The sequence below is a fragment of the Saccopteryx leptura genome, chromosome 9 (assembly GCF_036850995.1).
Source record: "Saccopteryx leptura isolate mSacLep1 chromosome 9, mSacLep1_pri_phased_curated, whole genome shotgun sequence".
Classification (NCBI taxonomy): Eukaryota; Metazoa; Chordata; class Mammalia; order Chiroptera; family Emballonuridae; genus Saccopteryx; species Saccopteryx leptura.
The window spans coordinates 94,301,831-94,311,560 of NC_089511.1; the positions used below are offsets into that span (position 1 = coordinate 94,301,831).

A 9,730-nucleotide genomic window follows, 5' to 3' on the forward strand; every position below is an offset into this window, starting at 1 on the left:
TATTTTATTTGTTTTTTTTTAAATCCAGATTTTAATTGTACTAAGGACCAAACAGATGTTAATACCAAGAGTTCCCTCAAAACACAGGGTCCTATATTCCATTTTAAGACCTCTCATAATTAAAATTCCAATTATTGAAATAATTCAACTTTTCACCTGTTGATGAAAATAAATTATGAGAGGTCAAAAACATACAATGTATGCCACATGCAAGTATGATACTTTGTCTACTGTCTCAGAGCAACTAATGTTTCCACTTTTTGCAGTCCTGTCACATGTATGATACAGAAATAAAAATTCCTTTATGATATAGCCATGTTTCCAAATAGGTTAGTTTTCTAATATAGTATTTTATGTTTATTTACTGCATAAGCATCATGGATTATTCTCCAATTAAAATATACTTAGTGACATTCTTTATGAGTGTACCTTTAAAAATTCAGAAATGTCTCAAAAATAAACTTTCATCATTTAGTTTTCATTTTCAGCTATTAGTGCCTGTAAAGGATTTAAAAAAAAAATTTTTTTTCTTGTAAAGGATTTTAGACTGCTGAACCTCGAGCCAGATTTATTCTTATAGACACCCATTTTCTGCTCTCTGCAGGAAGTCATGCGACTGAATTCCCAGCCACAAAATTAAATTGCCTTCTCAAGTTAACATGAATTTGGTACCTTGTAGAATTGTCAGGTCAATGTCAGTTGGTTATCTGGTTGTCATATAAAAAGGCATATAGACCACACATTGTTACAAAGCAGCAGGATAATGTAGCACAATGTAGACTGAGATTAATTTTAGATAGAAGAAGGGAGTAATTATATAGAAGTAACTTCTACAAAAACCAGTGAAAAGACAGTCTGGTAAAATCCAAGATTTGTAAAAACTATGCACAAAACCCACAGTATTTGGGAAAACAGTAAAGGTTTTATACAAGTAGCAGTTTTAAAAATGTAACTTTTTTCTACTATCAATTACACATTAACATACAGACACTAATTGAAAATATGCTACAACCAATGTCTGGAAAAGCAGTTTAATATTTCCTAAATGGAGTTCCCTCACATTTACTGTATACTGTAGCTGTTAATACTGCACAATTAAGCAATGTTTAATTACTTTTAAACAAAGGGATTTTTCCCCCTTAAAACAAGTTTTAAACATCAAAACCTATGCTTATAAAAATTTTAAACTTTCAGCAGTCTGTTTCAAATGGAAACCATTACAAACTTCTCAAATGTTCTTTATAGTCCAGGCATGTCAACCTAGTTATCTAGCGTAGAATCCTTCAGAGATATTTCGGCCTCTCTCTCGTCACTAGATGGCTTTTTCTTACTGCTGGCCTCATCTTTGCTTTCTTCAGTGCTATCTCCATTATGTTGCAGCTGATGACTCTCTTGAGCATCAGATCCTCCATTTAGAGTCTTTGAACCTGTTTGTTCCTTTTCTAGCTTTTTGTTTGGCTCTTTCTTCCCTTGATCTTTGGTTTTATTTTCTTCCTCATGCTGTCTTTGTTCAGCAAGAGATTTATTCAGCACTTGTATGATTACTGAGTCTCCTTCACCAACCAAAAACATGTTCTTAAATTTGTTATACAACATTGTAGACTTTTCCATAATAATCTGACTCACTTTGAATCGCCGTATTTTTTTCAGTGTTGTAATCATCTCTGTGTGTTTCTGAACTTGTTGCATTGTGACCTGAAGTGAAGGTAGTTCATCCAAGGCCTCAATACATCTGTTCACATCAAGATTATCAATTTTGAGTGAATTTTTAATTTCAGCATGTACCCTTTGAAGTCAAGAATCCATTGATGTTTCTCGCTTCTTCTCCACTTTCTTAACTTCTGGCTTCTTTCCCTCATCTTTATTCTGCTGCTCAGTTTCCATTTGTTCCTCTTGCTTGCGCTTCCTGTCTGCTGCTGCTTTTTCGTGTTGACCCTTCAGCATATTCCTTCTATGAGCAGCCTGAAAGTTTCTTCCACCTTTTCTCTTCTCTTCACCTTCTTGATCATCTCCTTCCTCTTCAGAATCAGAGGTTGATGTAATCCCTGTTGTTTTAGCTAAATTTTTCCTTTTTGATTCAACTTCTTTCTTGCCTTCTTTTTTGTCTGGCTCTTTTCTTGGCTTCTCTTCTTCCTTCTGGCCCTCTTCATCCTTTTTAAGCTGCTTTTTAGGTTGTTTTTCCTCTTGGGCCTTTTTCTTACTTTTGTCTTCTTCAGTTACCACGTCAGTCTCTGAAGGACAGGTCTGTTTTACCATTTTGGGTCTGCCTCTTGGTTTTGGAATTTTGACTTCTGTAGCTGCAGGTCGTCCTCTTTTAGGACTCACTTTTAGATTAGCAGATGCTGTTGCTGTTGTCACTACTCCTGCCTCCTCGGTTTCTACTTGCTTTTCTGCCTTTTTCTTCCTCTTCTGGCAGCTTTTGGAGTGGTCATGTCCGTTGCTTTAGTCACATCCTCATTGCTGGCTTTTTCTTCATGGTCAGTATCTTTCTTTGAAACACTAGTTTCTTTTTCTTCAACTTCAACATCAGATGACGTATTTGATTGTTTAGCTGATGCCTGTTGACTTGAAAATTTCACTTTCGGATTGTTATCTATCTCCCATAAACCTTCATTAAAGCCTTTTCGTTTATTTGGTTTTCCATACTTTTCCTTATTTTCTGAGTAAGGAAATATATCCTTTGGGCCTAAAAAAGCAGTCTCATGAGTTCCAAAAAAGAAAATGGGTAGTTTGTTTGTGGGTGGTTTCACAGCTCCATCGGGAACTTCATCTACTGGAGCTGGCCAATGAGGATAACCTTTCATCTTAGTGAAGATGAGGTCTCCAGGTTTGAAACCGCGAGTCATGTTTTGTGACGGGCAATGCCGAGGATCTGAATCCGAAGACCAGTGAGGAGGTGCGACAGCACAGATGGCGGGGGAGATGCGGAAGGCCGGGCAGAAACCGAGGTTCCGGGGTGGGAGGAGCCGGAGGGTGCCTCGCGGAGTCCCGATGCGCCTGCTGCCGGTGTGGCGGCGCTGAGCCTGCGGTGGAGGGCCGGCTTCCACTGCCCGCGTCCACGCAAGCCACCTGCGCCACCAGCTGCCGCAGAGGCGTCTCAACGGCCCGGAGTCGCAACCGCCGCCGCAGTCACTGCGCTGCTCCCGCGTGGCTCCCGCTGCGCGCCCGCTAGCCCAGAAGTTATTTTAAAAGAGGAATAGAATATTATACTTAAACTTAATATCTTTTTGTTGAATACTTATGTGTCTAGCACTAGTCTGCTCTGTGAAGAAATGAAAGAGAAAGGAAGAAAATGGAAAACAAACAAAACCTGAAGTTCTTCAGAAAGGAAAGAAAAGTTGCCGTTTGCTCTGTACTCTGTGGGCAATCTCACGCCAAGCTGCAGTGAATGTGTGCTAAGTTGTACTGCAGAGGCTGAGTGCAGAGGCTCAAGGCCTCATCTGCCCACACCCCACAAATGTTTCCAGGGGAGGGGTGTTCCTGCTTTGCAGGGTTGCCAGACACTGGCTGGGACCCAGGCCTCAGTTTCCATGCCTGCCCTGCCCATGGTTAACAGGGAGCCATGCTTTAACTCTCCGAGTCCCCTCTCCCGTCCACACCAGGCAAATTGAGACACATATATTCTTGTGCTATCTCACAGCTATGAGAATCTTGCAGGTAAGGACGACCTCCATCCTGTGTTGAGCGTGCATGCCTTTTTCCTAGACTCAGCTATCTAGTTCAGATGCTCTCACAGCACAGCTTATAGTCTACATCCTGATGAGGGTGCAGTCAAGAAGCCAAAGGTCCGAGAGGGTAGAGTTGCTTTCTTTTGGCTTAGCTACAAATGACACCCTTCTGAATAAGAAACTGGGGATGATTCCTTTCGAGCCCCTCAGGAGGCCCTTGCACCACCACCTGTTGGGTCCCCTGAGGCTGGAAGGAGACCCCCTGAAGCCCCAATCACTTCCACATGCACAGAGTAGCTCACACACTTTCACACTTTGTCTTTTCCTCTCCATCTCTTCTAGAGTCTTGTGCAGTGATCATGTCCTCCCCTTTTGTAATAATCTGTGTTGGGGCGGGGGCATCTCTCCCACCTGTATTCCCTTGGAAGGTCCCAGTAGATGCAATGTGGTACTCACAGTGCATAGACTCTGCCCTTCATGGAGGCTTGCTTCAGGCTCCCAGCACAGCGGAGTCACCACACTCCATCCCTGTGCCTGGTCCTCTCCCAGAAGACCAGCACAGCCACCACCTTCCTGATGAGACCAGATGAGGATAAGTTGTTGAGCTGTCCTGGGTAAAAGGGCTCTGATATTTGGAGGTCTTGTGTAGGGGTTAGCTGGGGTTGTTAGCTGGGGGATGCTCATGACTCACAGGATACAATTAGAGACTAATTCTCCACTAAACTCCATGTCCTGAGCACAGTTGTCATAAACACAGGACGAAGAAACAAGCTTGACTGTGGAGCAGAGGGACCACAGGAGAAGAGGGAGGGCATGGCAGGGGAAGACAGAGGGGCATGGTGAAGGTGACAGCACACAGGTGCACCTAACCTGCAAGGCCAGGCCAGTCCTATGGGCTCCTAGCCCCACACTCACTGCACTGGCACTGGACAGCTTAGATGGCCCAGTCCTTGAGGTGTGCATGTTTGTCAACTCTTAATCTGAGGATTTCAAGATGACGTCAGAGTAATGGCACGGTAGGAAGCGATACCGATAAATCTCCCCCAAAACTCAACAAGATCTTCAACCAGAAATAGAAAAACCTATCCTTGGAGCCTCCAGATGTTTCACAACACACCTGAAGGTATGGTCGAGTGAAAAATTGGCTAAATATATAATCAAACCCCGAAGGAAATAGGGAGTAAGAAATGCTCTGCCTTCCTCACTAACCTAAACAGGGCGGCTTTCACTGTGAACTGAGAATATAGAAACTGAGGCGGGCAAAGGGGGTGAATAGATCCAGGCCGCGGCACAAACGGCCGAACCAGGCTGTGGCACAGAGATCCAGGCCGAGGAAAAACTGTTCCTGTGGCAACCCGGGCAATACAAGCTAACACTTGTGCCAAACCCAGACAAAGAAAGACAAGCGGGGCAGCCATTTTCCCCGATCTCCGCATGCAGATAGTGGGCAAGAGATTTCTTCCAAAGCCCCGAGAGTGTACGCCCGTGTTGTCCCACAGAGAGGCAGAGTCAGAGGCCTTTGTGTGGGCCGAAAGCAGAATCTCCGGGCCGCCCCAGTGCCCTGGGAAAGCCGCACATGGAGAGGGAGTGAGAACTAATTCCAACACAAGAACTTTTCCGTGCGGGTGGGGGTTTCACTCAGGTGATACTGCTGGTCTGATATCCGGGTCTGCGCACGCAGATACTGAGCAAGAGATTCCTCCGAGTGCCTCAGCAGTGCCCGCCCATGTTATCCCACAGAGGGGCAGAGTCAGGGGCCTTTGTGTGGGCCAAAAAGTGGAATCTTGGGCCGCCCCAGCGCCTTGAAAAAGCCGCGCCCGGGGACGGAGTGAGAGCCAATTCCAATGCTGGAACTTTTCCGTGCAGGTGGGGGTTTCACTCAGAGTGTGAGACTGCTGGCCTGATATCCTGATCTGCACACGCAGATAGTGGGCAAGAGATTCCTCCAAGTGCCTCGGCAGTGCGCGCCCGTGTTATCCCACAGAGAGGCAGAGCCAGAGGTCTTTGAGTGGGCAGAAGCCCCGCCTGATTATGCTAGCAGCTCTGACTGACTGAGCCTTACCCAGAGCCCTGTGCTGAGTGGGAATAGAGTGGGGAGTGGCCAGATCTTTGAGCCTCTTACTATCCAGGCAGAGGCAGCAGCAACCCCATAGCTGGATTATCAGGCTACTAATTGAGGAAGGAAAGACTAAGAGAGAGGCTCCAGGAACACGGACTCTCTCCCTGGTGGAGCCTATAAATACTAATGAGCCTTGACTGCCAACAAGATTGAAGCACAATACACGACATCGCCATAGAGACTTATCAACTGCAAACCTCTACCTGAGTGTGCCAAAGGGGCAGAACCCGAGTTACAGAGTCACCAACCAGGAAGAGGGAGAGAAAAGGAAAAGCAAGAAGATAACCTCTTAAAATCAAGAAAAATATGCAAACTTTATAGCCTATCCCATTTTATTATATTTGTTTGCTTGTTTCTTTTACCTTCATTCTTGATATTTTTTATTCCTCCTCCAATTTGGTCATTTAACTCTCTGCTGGTCTTACTCTTTCCTCTCCTTGAACTACACTACCCATAAGTGTTACATCTCCCATTATCTTTTCTTTCCTCTTCCTTTCTCTCTATGAGGGTTGCACTCCAAAACCCTTAACTCTCTCTCTCTCTCCTCTTTTTTCTTTTTTCTTCTCTTAGTGGTTCCCTCTTTTTTTTCTCTCTCCCTCTTTCTTTTCTCCCTCTATATTAGTTTCTTCCTTTCTCCTTTACATCTCCTCTCATTCAAACCTCAATAACGAACAATATCTTATCTGGGACTCAAACTTATGTTTGTGGCATTTTGGGGGGGTTTTACTTCACCTTTTTAACACACTAGCAGTGCTCCGATCCTTGGCTCTCCATTTTATTGAGTTCTTGTTCCACTAAATACAATAGTAATTTTTTAATTTGTCCCCCCATTTTCCTGTTTCCCTCTTATTCCTCTCATCATACCTCTTAGTCAACCAACACCTAAAAGCAAATCATTTTATGCTTGACCCAATTTTTTTTCTTATTTGCTTTTTGTGGGTCCATACACCCTTTTTTTTTTTGCCCCTTTATTACTTCTCCCCAATTCAGGCCCTCCATTACAGGCATTGTTTGTTCTATTTAGTACAATATAATTCACAGTTCACCACAAGATTTTCTCAAGAAAGATGGGAGGGGAGAGGAGAGAAAAAAAGGAGGGGGGGAATAATTTTATTTTTTAAAAAAATTTTTATTTTATTTTTCTTTATTTCATATTAATTTTTTTAAAAAATAAAAACAACTCTTTTTGATTTTTTATTTTTTTAACTTTTTATTCTTTATTAAATCTCATTAACACTATCACCAAAACCACCCTCCGATGCCATTAAGGAAGAGAAATATGAATATCATGGATACAAAAGAAAGAGAGGTAACACAGCTCGATGAGGAAAAATCTAAGGAGAAAAAATTTAATATATTGGAAACTTTGGAGCTAAATGACAGAGAATTCAAGATAGAAATCCTAAAAATCCTCCGAGATATACAAGAAAACACAGAAAGGCAATTTAGGGAGCTCAGAAAACAACTCAATGAACACAAAGAATATATTTCCAAGGAAATTGAAACTATAAAAACAAATCAAACAGGGATGAAAAACTTAATTCACGAGCTGAAAAACGAGGTAACAAGCTTACCTAATAGAACAGGCCAGATAGAAGAGAGGGTTAGTGAAATAGAAGACAAGCAACTTGAGGCACAACAGAGAGAAAGAAAGAGACTCAAAAATAAAAAAAAAATGAGATAGCCCTACAAGAATTATCTGACTCCATCAAAAAGAATAACATAAGAATAATAGGTATATCACAGGGAGAAGAGAGAGAAAATGGAATGGAGAACATACTCAAACAAATAATAGACGAGAACTTCCCAAGCCTGTGGAAAGAACTAAAGCCTCAAATTCAAGAAGTAAACAGGACTCCAAGTTTTCTTAATCCCAACAAACCTACGCCAAGGCATAACATAATGAAATTGGCAAAAACCAACAGCAAAGAAAAAATTGTCAAGGCAGCCAGGGAAAAGAAGAATACAACATATAAAGGAAGGCCCATTAGATTATCATCACATTTCTCAGCAGAATCTCTACAAGCTAGAAGAGAGTGGACCTCAATATTTAAAGTCCTGAAAGAGAGGAACTTCCAGCCACAAATACTATACCCATCAAAGCTATCCTTCAAATATGAAGGAGAAATAAAAACATTCACAGATAAAGAAAAGATGAGGGAATTTATCATCAAAAAAACCCCACTCCAGGAATTACTAAAGGGGGTTCTCCAATCAGATACAAAGAACAAAAAAAACAAAGCCATAAGTAAAAGCTCCAAGAAGAACACAATAAAACCAAATTTAAACTGTAACAACAACAAAAAGAAAGGGGGGAGAGGATAGAGATTAACAGTAGCAAAGGACAATGGAGTGCAAAAGTACTCACAAAATAGTGCGCTACAATGAACAGGGTAGGAACCCTTTTCATTACTTAAAGGTAACCACCATTGAAAAAACCACCACAGAAGCACATGAGATAAAAAAGATAGCAAAGATGTATGAAATACAACCAAATAAAAACAAAAGATAGACAAACAAAAGAGAAGGATCAAACAAGACACAAAACTAACTGAAAGCAATATATAAAATGGCAATAGGGAACTCACAAGTGTCAATAATTACACTAAATGTAAATGGATTTAACTCACCAATAAAAAGGCACAGAGTAGCAGAATGGATTAAAAAAGAAAATCCAACTGTATGCTGCTTACAGGAAACTCATCTAAGTAACAAGGATAAAAATAAATTCAAAATGAAAGGCTGGAAAACAATACTCCAAGAAAATAACATCAAAAAAAAAAAGCAGGAGTAGCAATACTCATATCTGATAATGCTGATTACAAGACAGCAAAAGTACTCAGAGACAAAAATGGCCATTTCATAATGGCTAAGGGGACACTGAATCAAGAAGACATAACAATTCTTAATATATATGCACCAAACCAAGGAGCACCAAAATATATAAGACAGCTACTTATTGATCTTAAAACAAAAACTGAAAAAAATACAATCATACTTGGAGACCTCACTACACCACTGACGGCTCTAGATCAGTCATCCAAACAGAGAATCAACAAAGATATAGTGGCCTTAAACAAAACACTAGAGCACCTGGATATGATAGACATCTACAGGACATTTTATCCCAAAGTGACTGAGTATACATTTTTCTCCAGTGTACATGGATCATTCTCATGAATTGACCATATGTTGGGCCACAAAAACAACATCAGCAAATTCAGAAAAATCAAAATTGTACCAAGCATATTATCTGATCATAAAGTCTTGAAACTAGAATTCAACTGCAAAAAAGAGGGAAAAATCCCACAAAATTGTGGAAACTAAACAACATACTTTTAAAAAATGAATGGGTCAAAGAAGAAATAAGTGAAGAGATCAAAAGATATATACAGACTAATGAAAATGACAATATGACATATCAGAATCTATGGGATGCAGCAAAAGCAGTGATAAGAGGGAAGTTCATATCACTTCAGGCCTATAATAACAAGCAAGAGAGAGCCCAAGTGAATCACTTAACTTCACACCTTAAGGAACTAGAAAAAGAAGAACAAAGACAACCCAAAACCAGCCGAAGAAAGGAGATAATAAAAATCAGAGCAGAAATAAATGAAATAGAGAACAGAAAAACTATAGAAAAAATTAATAGAACAAGGAGCTGGTTCTTTGAAAAGATCAACAAAATTGACAAACCCTTGGCAAGACTTACCAAGGAAAAAGAGGAAAGAACTCATATAAACAAAATCCAAAATGAAAGAGGAGAAATCACCACGGACACTGTCAATATACAAAGAATTATTGTAGAATATTATGAAAAACTTTATGCCACTAAATTCAACAACCTAGAAGAAATGGATAAATTCCTAGAACAATACAACCTCCCTAGACTGAGTCAAGAAGAAACAGAAAGCCTAAACAGGCCTATTAGTAGAGAAGAAAT

At 40.8% G+C, this 9,730-nt stretch overlaps 1 pseudogene; it reads right to left on the reverse strand.

Annotated features, from left to right (window-relative positions):
• Positions 1–537: 537 nt before the first annotated feature.
• Positions 538–3,109, reverse strand: LOC136381166 (PC4 and SFRS1-interacting protein pseudogene; annotated as a pseudogene).
• Between the last annotated feature and the right edge of the window lie 6,621 nt (positions 3,110–9,730).